A 14392-nucleotide genomic window follows, 5' to 3' on the forward strand; every position below is an offset into this window, starting at 1 on the left:
GGTAACATGATGAGGCCCTTTCACGCTGAGTCAGCCATCTCAGACGCTGTGAAAGCAGGAAGGCAAAGCCTGACGGCTTCAGAGTGATGGCGCCGGGCTGCCAGCTCTCCGTCTGCTTCCTCCTGCCCCAGGCACTGCTGTACACGCTGCCTGGCACATTCAGGACTCAGAGCAAAGACAGGAAGCACCCATGATTTACCTCAAGCCAATTTCCAATATGATTCTCCTCAAGCAGAACGGGAGATCAGTGGAGAGGAGGTTGACTCAGGCACATGTGGGTCTCATTTTTAGACACAAAACAACACAGCCAGTGTCTTTGAGAACTTGATCTGAGTCAGCAAGTCCCCTAAATCTTTTCTGACTAAGTGCACATCTTTCCCAGTTTGCGTACTGGATAGAAATAATTAAACCGTCGCATAGGGAAAATTTTTAAAATAGAATTTGGAGGTATTTAATTTAAATTCATTCAGTATTATACAATCTTTGAAATACAACAGTTGTTTAACTCTGCTTTGATTTCAAAGCTTTCTTTTGATGGAAAATATTAATATTTATCATTTTTCTGCTGTTGGACTAATGAGAATCTTAAGTGTTTATGAGAAGGCATTTAAATATTACAGTACGGTGGAAGTGTTTGTTTTCTGATTTATATTCCGCTGTCTTTAACGTCAACCAGCATGAATTTTCTTGTGCTGAATCCTGGATTGTTGTTCATCAACATTTTCAATAAACTTTAACTGGCCAGAACTGATGGCCTCTACATTTATTTGATGACCAAAGAGAATATCAGAGTCCACCAAATAACACAGTACAATAGGCAAGATCTAGCTCTCATTTTCAGTGAAAATGGCCATACATGTATAACTACTAGCCAGCAATAGGAGACAGAGCAGTGTTCCAGGTTTAACGACAGCAATCACCCGTGATATTGATTGAGTGCTGACTGCGTGTTTGGCACGGTGGAGGCGTGCTTTCCATCAACAATCTCACCTGATCCTCACAACAACTCTAAGACCTAAGCAGTCTTATCGTCTTCATTTTACAGGAGAGAGAGACGCAGAGAGGTTGCGTACTTTGCTCAAGATTTCACAGCTCATGAGAAGCAAAGCCAGAAGTCAGTCCTCAGAGCCAGACAGTGGGTTCTTCTCTATACTCCCTCCCTTAGGAGCCCCTTCTTGACTCCCCGGCATTTGAAAATTCCTATTATCTGTGCAGTGTAATGATCCAGGTGCATGGAGCAGCAGTCTTCGGAGCAACCCAGATCTTGATGGTAATGATAAGACGTAATTCATCTGGTCTACCATAGGCCACGCCTTCTTCTATGCACAGGGACACACCAAGGAACAGGACCAGCAAGATTCCCTGTCCTTGGGGAAATAGACAATATGAATGCAATAAACAAGCCATTATCTCCAAAAAAGTGAAGAAATGGGAGGCTGTACAAGTTCAAGAAATGGTAAGAGGGGCTGAGGTCAGGACTTCCGTAGATTTCACTTAGCTATACACCCCATGCAACCAAGACTCAGCTAACCAGAGGAGTGATGGAGGACAGCCCAGAAATCTCTGGGTCTATAGCACAGTACAAAGTACAACACCAAATTCTAAGTCAGGGACCTGACACAGGCCACCTACCCTACACAGGAACCAAATGCTGGGGTGACAGCATCAGCAAAATAGCCACTGATCTTGCCTTCATAAAGCTGACAATCCAGAGAGAATAGGGTCATTGATCAAAAATTAGAGGTTAAATAAAAGCTGTCAAGAAGTATAAAAAGTCAAGGAAGCAAAAGACACAGGACCTAACCTACAGGGGACTAAGAAAGGTCATCATTCTGCCACTGACTACATCTGTGACCCACAGCAAGTCATTTCCCATCTTTACAACCAGCTTTCCAAACAGCTTCCTTCCAGCTCTTAAAAACATTCTTGGAAAAAGAAAAAAAATTCTTGGGACCTATGATTCCAACATATAAAAATTGTATATTATCTCTTCTTCCACCAATCACTAGACCTCAAACTGCTCTTCTTCCTTCCTCAGTCCCTTTCATTTGATTCCTTTGCACACCAACAGCAAGGGCTTTGCTCTGGAGTTTTTCACTGCCGCATGGCAGAGGGGTCAGATCAGGAGGGAGACGCACATGCCATCCCATCAGGAGCAGAACTGCGTAGAGCAGACACACTGAGCAGGCCCCGGGTGAAGAAAATGGGAAGCAACAGGTTACACACATGGAACCTTGTGTCTAGAGAGTGTGTTAGCAGATAAAAGAGAAGCCTACGAAGGGGGCAGGCATGAGGAAGGCATCCACCACGACCATAGCTGATGTCTGGTGAGAAGGAAGGAAAAAAGAGCCTGGAAGCAGGTGCTCCGAGGAGCCAGTCAGCAGAAGGGAAGTCTGGACAGCGAAGAGCAAGGCTCCAAACACAGGACTGAGATTCAGGGGTGGGGCGCTTACTCGGAGAACACAACCCAAAGTCCACACGTTGACCCCCAGGCCCCACGGGGCGAGGCCCACCTCACTGGGTGCCAGTCCCCTCTTCAATCTGTATGGTCTGCCCACAGAGGCCTTCCTTCCTCCCTCTGAATATGTCAAGCTCTTTCTCTCCTTAAGGCCTCAATACAGGCTGCTCCTCCTGCCTGGAAGGCCAGCTCCTCATATGGCAGCCTGCCTCTCATCCTTCACGTAGGTCTCAGCTCAACCGTCAGCTCCTCTCTGGCTACCCTATCTTAACACGCTACCCCTTTCATGATCACAGCACCTTACACTCTTCCTTGCCAGTGCTTGGCATTTTGCCGTTACATTTGCTTGCCTGCATATTGTCCATTTCTTCCACTGGACTCCAGAGGGCAGGGACTCTGCCTGCCTTGTTCACTGATGTGCAACCACACCTAGCACAGAGCCTGACATAGCAAATGCTGACTTAGTCAGTAAATTAATCATGAACAAGGCAATGACTCATACCCAAGAACGGTCAGAAACAAAGCTGGGGCCTGGGAGTAGAAACCCACGTACCAGGCAGGTCAGCGGCTGTCGCCAGGCTGTCAGCTCACACTGCACCTGCCTGCCTGCCTGCCTTAACTGAGACATAGCACCTGCTTCCAGATCCCGGCCTACTCTCCACTTACCTGCCACTCACGTGGGCTGCTGCTACCACACAAATAGAGTCTCACAAAAACTTGGCCAACCCCAAGTAATGAAATCTGCGTGGGCAGAGCCCCTCACATCCAGTGATTAGCATTCATGAGTCATGTCAAGGTTTTTCTACACACAATCATATTCACCCCTCACAGCATGCAGAGGTAGTTAGCATCGTCAACCCCATTTTAAAGATGAAGACACAGATTTAACCAAGAGAATTGTCCATGCTCACATATCTGGTACTGGGTAAAGCTTTGGGTCTATGGATCTGGACCTCTGAGCTAAAAAAAAAATACATAAAAATGTAAAATATAACAAAAATAATAACTAAAATTACTGAAAAATTACTATAGGAGCAGTGCTAATATTTTATAAAGATTGTCCCGTTTAATTCATACCTACGATGTTGGTACAGTTATGTTCATTTTGTAGAGGAAAATAAAATTCTGCGAAATAAAACAACTTTCCCAGTCTGCTAACAGAGTGATACAGATATTTGTGAACTCTAAACAACACAACTCATTACGTGAAAACAGAAAGCAGCAGCGTAGAAGCCATAAAGGTCTAGACTCTTGCTAATCCAAGTGTGGCCAGTGGACCAGCAGCCCCTGGGAGCTTGTTAGAAATGCAGACGTTTCTGGCCTCACCTGGACCCCTGCCCATAGTTCCAGCCAGTCCCCAACCCACAGGAGTTGGACGCAGCTGTTCCATCTGCACTAGGAAGCCAAACACAGCTAATTCCTGCAGGCCAGGGAAACTTGGCCTGTTGCCTCTTGGAAGTTCAAGAGGCTAGAGGAAGCCATAGCTTAGGGGAAGCCTTCTGCCCTGCTCCAAGGGGCCAAGACAGGATCTCAGCTGCAGATTTATCTGGCCTTGCTTTTGCCCCCTAACCCGGCAGAACCCAGCACCTAGGATTTCAAACTGCAGTGGCCACCCATTGTTTGTGTATCCCCAGTATCACTTCCCCTCTTCTGGAGGTATCAGCACCTCCCATTAATCAGAGCCTCTGTGTGTAAGCCATGCACGCTGTATACTGCACAACTCCAGAGGGCGCCATTCCCATACACACTTGTAAAAACAAAACACTTTCCTTCCTCCTCCACACCCTTTCCATACACTCTGCATTTGTTTCTCTCTCTGCTGCTTGTCCCTGCTCTCCTGCAGATCACAACCTCTTCTTTCACCAGGCCCGGTCCTAGGAGACGTTAAACAGGAATCGCTAGCGCTCCAGGTTGAGAGAAACCACCTTATTACAAGTTCCAGCTCCTTCCGGTCTGTCCTCAGGGCTCCAAGCTCACATACAAACTCCTGCTTCTAGGCGCCACTTAAACCTCTCCTAGCACAACAAAGCAGGTATCGCCCTTCACTTACTGTGGGGACAGGACAGCAGCAAATAGTTTTGTTCAAAAGTGAAGACATGGGAGGGCTTGTCTGCAAGACATCAAGTCTTGCAGAAAATGAACATTTTGTTCTTACCACCTACCACACACTCCAGTGATTAAATGACTACAGACCATACTTTCCTCCAGCCTGAGCCCAACTAAAACATGCATGCCTTAAACCTCATGAAGGAGGACTGATACTTCCACATTATCTATGATGGGTTTTAGCTCTAGTTTCATGAGTCTGAGAAACTGCAGAATATACGGAATTTGAATGGAACTCTGATGGTTAATAAAAAGAAGTAAATCCATAAAGAGGAACAATAATAAACACAGAAAGAGTCAGAGTCTTTACGTTCCAGAATACAGTGAATGTGTGCCTTTTACGAACCCCTTAACCAGTTTCTCAGTTTTCTCTTCTATTCCTACTTATTTATCATGAAAAGAAAACCGTTAAAAAAAAGAAAAAAAAAGAATAGCAATAAACCCCTATTACCTGAAATGATGTAACTTTTATAAGGTAAATATTACCCAGTACATAAATTTGTATTTCCCACTACATCCATATGTGTATATGCTTCTTTCAAAGTTTAAAATCTATGTATTTTGCCTCTTCATTTAATATATACAATCTTTCTATAGCTACATTTTTAAAAAAAAGAAATCTTAGCATACATATAATATATTCCTAAAAAACATAATTTTTTTAACAGTACTAAAGCCTCCAACAAAAACACTGTTTCCCACTCTTTTTCTCTCTATTGATTCAACACAGTAGAAAAATAAAACCAGTCCAGGCACACCTCGGAGATACTGCAGGTTTGGTTCCAGACCACCATAATAAAACAAGTATTGCAATAGAGCAAGTCATAATCTTCTAGTTGGTGGATGGTCTTGCCTTTTAGTTTGTGAAAAACACAACACCTGAGAAGCACAATAAACTGAAACACAATAAAATGAAGTATGCCTACACAGTGTGAAATGACCTGTTAGTGAGTAGAGATGCTCAGGAAATGCTGAGAAAATGAAATCATGGTGCAGGGTAATAGAAATTCAGGCCAAGATTGCTCCTGGATATAAAGTTTTAAATACAAATATTCAGATACAAACAAATGTAAGTATACACATTTTCTATAAAAAAAGAAACTTTTAAAAGGAAAGGATACCCACATATTATAGATAATCCAGCAAATTAAAGGCATCTAATCAAATTAGCTTAATTATTCTACCGTGAAATGGAGAGTGTGCGTAACTATAAAAAAATTAAAAGGACACAAATCTATATAATAGGTGGCCTCTCTGAAAGTGGTTCGTTTCAAGCTACTGAACTAGAATGTAAGAATGTTATAAGTAAAAATGGGTTGTATTTTCTATGAACAATAGTTTAAATTTTTTCAATAACATGGCCACCACGGCTCATGAAACCATGTAACTCAGTTTCTTTTGAACACGGTTTTAATGGGCTAATACTTGTTTTTCAGCCATGAGGAATGGAGCAAACTAAATACCAGGAAGAGAAACACAGCCTGAAACTCGCCATTAAGGAGAATTCTGCCTCAGTTAAACACAGCTAGAGATACAAGGGGGTGGGGGGGTCTCTGGTAATTAAATTCAAAGATAACCCAGGGCACAACCTGTAGTTAGTTCAAATTCCATCAGAGCTTTGTGGTGAGGCTTACCATCTCTTTCACTCCCTAAGCCTTCACAATACTGCTTTCTAGATATTTCATTCACCACCCAGGCCTTTCACCTTATTAGATTGTGCCTGATTCGTTTCATGATGTTCTGTTGTTAGAATCAGTGGTTCTCACTCCTAAATGCACTCCAGAATTACCTGAGAAACTGAGAAAATACTAACGCCTGCCTCCCGCACTCTGAGTTTAATTTATGTGGATGGAACCAGCCCCAGGTGATTCTAACTTGCAGGAGGGCTGAGAATCACTGGTTGGAAAGCAATCCAAACAAGTTAAAATTATGCAAAGAAGAAGGCACTATAATTGGGCTAAATAAATTTACATTAGGAGACAAGGTGCCTCAAATTCCCATCTTAATCAGATAAAAGAAGGTATTTTAAGGATCCCAGATTGTTTTCCCCTCAAATTTCCATACTCAATTGCATGGGAGAAATATATTCATTTACCCATAATGCTCAAGTTTTTACAAAGGACTGAAGAAGTTCCAGACTGTATATGAGAGGCAGAAACAAAAACAGTAGAATTAAAGGTAATCTATTCCACTGAGCATTCAAAACATGATAAACAAGGAAACAGAGTAGTGTGCATCAAGCAGTGATTTTTATTAATAACCATGAGTAAAATCAAAGCTACCATTATTGAGTGCCACTTACTGGGTGAGGTACTTTCCCATGAGGATTACCTCACTGAAAACTTAAAACATCGCTCTACACTAGGAATTATTATCCCTGTTTCACAGATAATTAAAAAAAGTTGAGTCTCGGAGAAATTAGGACACTTTTCCCCAGAATCACACAGCAAGGACATGGTAGAACCAAGATTAACATCTAGGTCTTTGGCTCTCTGAAGTCCATTCTCTTAACCACATCATCAGCCTGGTAAAAATACGGACCTCCCGCCCGTTCGGGATCTACTGAATCAGAATCCGCATTTTGACAGCAGCGGGAGATTCGTATCATATGTACCTTCAAGTTAAAAGAAGCACAGGCCAACCTGGTTTTCCCACATCAACCATCATCCACACTTTTTAAAAATCAAACCCAATCATTTCATTTCCTCACTTAAGACTGTTAAACGGTCTCCCAAATGCCCTTGGAATGAAGTCCAAAATGCTTTTAGAAACACAGATAACCGAATTCTGCATAATATCACCCATGCCTGCCTCTGCAGTCTCATCTCCTCCACCTCCCTCATCCAATGATTTGTGTACCCCAGACACACAGACTTTCTTTCCACTCACCAAAGCCCAACACTCCCTTTCCTTCCTTCCTTTTTTCTTTCCTTCCTTCCTTCCTCCCTTCCTCTCTCCCTCCCTGTAAGCTCCTCCCCACCTAGAATATACTCCCACCCACCAGCATGACCCATTCCGAGTCAGTCACACTTACTGCTGTATCTCCTGTACATAATGGTGCGACGCCTGGCACAGATGTAGGAGCGGGATAAATGAGCTGAATAATATGTTTAGGATACTGAGGGCCTCCGCTGTTTCCTTCAACCGTCTGCAATTTGCTCTCATGGTCCTCATTCCCATTTCTCCTTCCCTGTCCCCTGCATCACCCCCTTTTTCTAACTCCCCGCCTTATCAGTAACCTCATGGCTATGGAAGCTGTCATCTTTAGAAAGGAGCACTGCCACATCCACGTGGCCATTGCCCGGGGATTACTCACCAGCTGGATGACAACTGCTCCACTTTAACCTTCAGGCTCCTGGGATAGGCCCAGTCTTTTCTAGAAGTGGACAGAAGGCCCCACTGACAGAAGCAGGCTGCTTTTCAATCCGAGATTTAATATATAGATGGAACCATAGATCAGGGACCTCTCAACAGGCAGGGCACAGCCAAAAGCTTCACTATCTCGCTGCCCACACAAGAAAGCGTCACTGGGCTGACAAGATGGCTTATCAAGAGTTGTGGGTAACTTCATATTTTAAATGTGATGGCCAAGTTTACTATTCTAAGAAAACAAACAGCAAATCCTTTTATAAAATAGCTATCTGACTCAAGTTTAAATTTTGAGTAAATCTGATATATTTTCCTGCATCAAGTTTACATTAATACAAGAGCTACTACTCTTCACCTACTGAATACAAGCCATTGAGTGCCTGACAACACGCTCAGAGCTTTAAACACAGTATCTTATTTAATCTTTATCTCACTTTATGAAGTAGAAATGCTTAATATCCCTATTTTATAGAAGGAAAAACCAAAGGCTAAGTAACCTGCCTCAGAGGCAGGGGAGGGATTTAAATCATAGACCTGCAGCCTACGACTTTCTATTCCTTCTCTGCTGTTTTGCTATTTGGATCGCTTTCGCATCTGAGAAGTCACAGACATTGACATTCCCAAAGAAACAGCCCCTTGGAGGATGATCTCAAGCGCTGAGATTTTTCTTTGCAATGCAGACATTAAAAGGAAAGTAACCTGCTACATCTTGTATTTCAAAGCTGCATTTCTACGTTAAGAGAAAAAAAGGAGATTCAAGAAAAAGATGTGGGAACAGAGCTCAGGGGTGCCTATGAATGAAATTCCACAAATATTTTTTCAGTGTCTAGCAGTGATCAGGCACTGTGCTGGAAGCTGAATGATCAGACTGTCAGTTGGGAGGGTACTGATAGGGGACAGGAGCCCCGGGGGGAGGGGAAGACTGTCTCCCATAGTGACTGTCTCAGAAATGTTTAGCCAGTCATTTACAAAGCTTTAACTTTATTATCTAATTATGTGGAAATCATAAGTGAGAGTTGCCTGCTTTATTATCTGCAAATACATAATTGAAAGGGTCAATGTATCTTCTAAAACAAAAGTTTTATATAATTTAAACATCTAGTCATTTCTGATACCCTATATTAGAGGTTAGATTTTAATTATGTTACATTTTGTTCTCAAGTGTCTGAAAGAACAAAACAGAAAGGAGTATTGGGAGCCAAAGCAAGACTAATTTCTAGAAGTGTAGCATATTGAGCTGCATGTACATACAAATAGATAGGGGCACAGAAACATTTCCCAAAGCATTCTATGAAACATTTACAGGAATAAGGCGTGGACAAGGATACCAAGAAAAGGAAATCATGAGCCTAAAAGGTCACATACAGTACTATGAGGTCTCCAGAATCCTGCCTCCTTGCAGAAACAGGATGTTTTTGACACAAGGGCATGAGATGAAGACGATGGACCACGTTGGACCTCATTCATCTCATTTATAAAATGAGAGTTAGTCTATTAGCTACTTTTCATCCAGGAGGCCCCTGCACCTAAAGAGAGATAAGCATATAAAGATGCTCAAACTTGTTGAATTAATGAAACATTACAACCTTAACAATAATAAGAAAAGAGACTTCACAACAATTGTTCCTAGTCTATGTCCTAGAAAGAACAAATTTGGGGAGAAACCATTATCTAAATAGCTTCACATCTGGTGCTCCTGTAGCTGACTGCTGGTAGAATGAAAATAACCCTGGACTTGGAAATAAGACATTGGGTCTAGTCTCATTTCTGACACAAACCAACTATGTGACCTTGGGCAAACTGCTTTTCCACCTGGGCCAGTTTCCTTCTCTCTAAAGGTATTATAAAGCTATATGTAACTAGCATTTGTGGAACTTTTACTAATATGCCAAGAATTGTTTCAAGATCTTTGCTTAGATCTAAATGATCTCAAAGGTCTTTGCTGCTCTAACATTTAGTGTCTAACTACAGAGGCAACATGGTGTAATGGAAAGACTCCAAACTCTGTACACAGAAAGGTTGGGCTCCCTCTCACTCTGTAAGGTAAGGTCTTTTTCTAAGCAGAGACTGTCAAGACGACTTTCTATTCAGTAGCTGAGTTAAGTTGGACACGTTGATTTACTTTTCCTAGCCTTAGTTTTCTAACATGTAAAATGTATATGAAAATGGTTCCCTCTCTCATATAGCTTTTGCGACTATAATAATTTATAAACTATAATAACTGAAGTAGTTTATAATAATTTACAAACAATAATATCTAAAGTAATATATACTTATTTGTTATATACGTTGCATTTTATTCCTAGGTGTTAGACCATAGATAAATCCCTTTCTCAATCTTTTTTCCCCATCTACAAATGGGACATACAGGGTTATTAAAAGAGATCATGTGAACATGCTCAGTAAACTGGCAGCTATTAGCTATGTTTGAAAGTACACGTAATCCCTAATACTTGGAAAAGCATGTACAATAATCCCCTATCTAGTACTTGGAACAACATATACAATCAATGACAACAACAAAAGACATCTTTTCTAAACATATCTCTCTAGTCCCAGCTCACAGCAGATTGACGCAAAGGCTTGCAGCCGAGAACACAGGGCCACAAGAAAGTTGTATTTCCGAATCAAGGGGCTGCTCCACAGAACCGCTTATAGTGAGACTTCATCTCCCAGGAGACACCTCGCCGCGCAAAATGGCACGCTGGGAGGTGGAGTACCAGCCCTCCCGGAAACAAGAAGCGGGACTCAAACTCCCAGAAGCCTCCACTGTCCCGGCCGCGGGGCCACACGATGCAGCCAGAAAGGGAGAGTTCAGGTACACCCGTCATAACAGGTGCGAGTCAGGGCCGCTCTCTGCAGTCCTGGACCCAACCCAGGTCACAGCCTTTCAGAAACAACTGTTTCTGAACAGTTGGGTGTATTTCCTGCTGCTCCCAGCACATTTCTGAGAGATCTCCAGAATAATAAAGCAGTAAGTTTGCAAGTGGCAGACTTGCACACGCAAGACCTGTTTTAGATTTCGGCTCCAGGCAGCTTGCTTAGGCACTTGGGCAGGGAGCTTTAAGCTCTTTTTTCCCCACAAAAGTACTGTGAGTGGCTGGTCCAAGGTCTTACAGCAGAGGCAGAATTTGATCATTGAGAGGAAGCTGCAAATCCAAATCCAGTTTCACTTACCTGCCTCCTTCCCCTCCAGCCCCGCTTCCCCCGCCGCCCCCTTGGATATACTTTTAAAATCCTCGCTTATTTTCATATAAGAATATTAAGCCATAAAATAAGTGGAAAGAGGTCCATCAGAGTACTGATAAGTTCTCCCACCATAGCGAATTCGACACTTGTTTGTGTTTTTAAAACATTAAGTGTAAACGTATGTCCCCACACACAGCCTTCCTGAGTCCTGCTTGGGTTCCAGTCCCGCGCACGTGTTCAACCCCACCCTCCCTTTGGGGAACCCCGCTGGGTGTTTTAACACTGATCTCTTGGGGCAGAGATTCCTGCTACTTGCCTATGAAACTGACAAACCATCCAAAAACGGCCAGTGTCAATTACACCGGGAGCAGAGGCGGTCTTGGAATCTCTGGCGTGGCCCCATGCCTCAGTTTACCCACTTACAAAACGCAGCGGAAGAGGGGCGGGTTAGGGTTTGGGCCGGTGCTCAAGAACTGGCCCTAAAAAGGTTCGGGGAATGGGAGATGAGGGTCCTCCTGACAGACCCCCACCTCCTAACGTGTTGCGCGGGCCCATTCCCGGTCCCACTGGGCCGCCAGGGTAATAATGACCAGACACGCGTGGAACCCAGACCCGAGCCCCGAAACACTATTCGACTTGTGTTTGCCCCCGCCCCTACCTTTCAGATCTTGGCAGCTGGGAAATGAAAGGCAGAGGGAGGGAGCGCGGGGCAGAAGCAGCGCCTGGGCGGGGTGGTTACCTGAGGGACCCGCGAACAGACCGCTAAAAGTATCGCGACTGGACTGAGCGGAGCGGGGACTACAATTCCCAGAAGGGCCCGCGGCCGGGGCGGGCCTCAATTGGTCGCTCGTCTGGGGACAGGCGCAGGGACCAATAGACGCAGAAGACGCGCCTACACCGGGCCAATCAGAAGCCATATGACAATAACCTTGTTCAGGGGCGGGAAAAACTGTCCCTCTCAGGAGAGCTGAGGTGAGAACCCTCCTGGAAAGGGATTTTTGTCATAAATCTCACAATCTTTGTTTTTTACAAATTGAAAAAATAACGTAATTCTTAAGGGTATGTTGCATTTTTCTTTCATGCTTTCCTCCCTAACCAAACCTTCCTTTCTTTATGTTTCTCTCATAGGGCCCTTACTTGATTCAGGTTATGACTACACTGGGCCTTCCCTTACATTCTAACTAAAATTACACCACAGGCTCTCTGCCCTTCCTTTCTCCCTTTTTTGTGCTATTTTTCTTCTTAGTATTGTCTTTACCAAGCATTGTCTATAATTTATTATTTTTTTTTATCTTCTTGCCCAGTAGAATGAAAGATCTATGCAGATGCACGGTTTTGTTCTGGTCACTGCAATAGTTCTAGCACCTAAAAGTATACAGAGGGTGCCAAAAAAGTGTATACATATTTTAAGAAAGGAAAACTGTATTAAAATTATAATACTCAATATGTACCGATAACAAAAGATGAATACAAGTCACGTTTGACTTCTGCCATTACAAGAGGTGCTCAAAGTGGTTACCATCAGCGTCCAGACACTTCTGATTACAGTGAACTACTGCTTGAGCAACATTGCACTTGTATACATTTTTTTGGCAACCCCGATATATATTATATAATACAATGTATATACATATTCTACTATATATTATGTATAGTATATATAGTAGACACTCAGTAAATATATTTTGAATAATTGAACTAATTATTCTCTCTTCGGTGCAGATCAATTAAATCCATCTCTGAACACCCTGAGGCCCTTGTACTTGCTCCCTTTTTACATTCAAAACTATTCTCTCAATATCGTCTGCGCCAGATGCCATGTGCGTGATGGAGAAATCATTGAAACAGACCCAATTCCTAACCTCAAGATGCTCCTGGTCAAGTGGAGTATGAGAGGTAAACTTAATTTTGCAGTAGATGAATTGAAAATTGCAGAGCAGCTAAATGATTTTCACAAAATCATAACAGTTCACAAGCAGAGACTAGAATCCTGGCCTTCAGACTCTTGCTACTATACCACACTGCTTCCTACTGTGACCTCTCTTCTTCATGAATGCCTCCTTCCCTTGTCTTCCCTCCCCTCTCAATTCTAGTACCAGGGAAAAAGAGGTATTTGCCAGTCATATTTTACATTTAAAGAGAGAAACAAAGGGCAATTACGCTTTGACAAACACTGAGCTATGTCCCTAGTTTCCCTGGCACCATTTCTTTCTTTCTCTCTTTCTTTTTAATTCTCACTTTTTCCTTTGGTTTGCTTTATTACATGCAAGTGATTACACCAAGTCCTAGGTCTCTCATCCTTTCTGATGTATGAACATCACGGAGTGTAGAGAGGTGTCTTGCAAAACGTCGTGGTGTGAAATGCTGATGTCCTAGGAAGCTTGACTCTCAGAGAATGTGACAGTGAATTATGGTCAGTTTACAGGTCACACAGACACCATGGACACATGAAACATAACAGAATTGTGAATAAGTAGGCAAAGTTGAAAACAATTACAGATAAAACAGCAGGAATGTGATCAATATATGTATAGACTAATTTTATGCATAGGGACTAAAACCCTTGTTCAGGCTTCCTACCTTAATCTCCTGTCATTTTAGGGTTGTTTCTTATAATACAACAGTTCTTGCGCTGTTACGAACACACACTCAGCTCAGCATTTCAAGCTGATCAGCATAAGAGTTTTCAACACGTGTCAGCAGCCAGCAGCCAACACGTGTCAGACTAAATGCAAAAGTAATCACTAAGCCATATGAAACTGGAAAGCTCAATAACTAGACTCTCCTCCTGAGAACGTATCAGCCTATAATCATTACATCATCTACTTAGCAACCAAAAGAACAAACTCAGAATATAAACAGTGGTATGTAATAATTGTTAAACCATGGTCGAAAACCCTAGTGTGATCCTGTAGGTATGACTTCAGCTGTGGATGATGCCGTCTGCTGGGATGAAGGTCAGCTACGACCTTCAGCAATACATACATTCAAAAAGACCATCAAGACAAGCACTTGCCTTGGACTCAGGACAACCAAGGGCCAAGACTGGGGAGAAAAGTATCTGATCTGCAATTTGATTAATAATCACCTAAAGATGGTATCTTAGTTTGAGTTCTCCTAGAAGTACATCCTGAGATAGGTATTCAAGTGCAACTAGTTTATTTGAGAGGTAGTTGCAAGAAACACCAGTAGGAGAATAGGAAACTAAAATAGGGACGGGAAGACAAAAGAGGTGCACTATCAAGCATGTTACTACACGGGGAACCTTAG

General features: G+C 42.8%; 1 protein-coding gene across 4 annotated transcripts in view; it reads right to left on the reverse strand.

Annotated features, from left to right (window-relative positions):
• Positions 1 to 11913, reverse strand: part of FHIT (fragile histidine triad diadenosine triphosphatase) — a 1395299-nt gene extending 1383386 nt beyond the window's left edge. For 2 of the 4 annotated variants that reach the window (XM_033131622.1, XM_033131621.1), the window contains exon 1: positions 11781 to 11904. The gene's annotated coding sequence lies outside the window, so the exon portion shown is untranslated. Of the gene's footprint in view, positions 1 to 11780 lie in introns of all 4 variants that reach the window. The other 2 variants (XM_033131625.1, XM_033131624.1) reach the window with 2 other exon arrangements.
• Between the last annotated feature and the right edge of the window lie 2479 nt (positions 11914 to 14392).

The sequence above is a fragment of the Rhinolophus ferrumequinum genome, chromosome 17 (assembly GCF_004115265.2).
Source record: "Rhinolophus ferrumequinum isolate MPI-CBG mRhiFer1 chromosome 17, mRhiFer1_v1.p, whole genome shotgun sequence".
Taxonomy (NCBI): Eukaryota; Metazoa; Chordata; class Mammalia; order Chiroptera; family Rhinolophidae; genus Rhinolophus; species Rhinolophus ferrumequinum.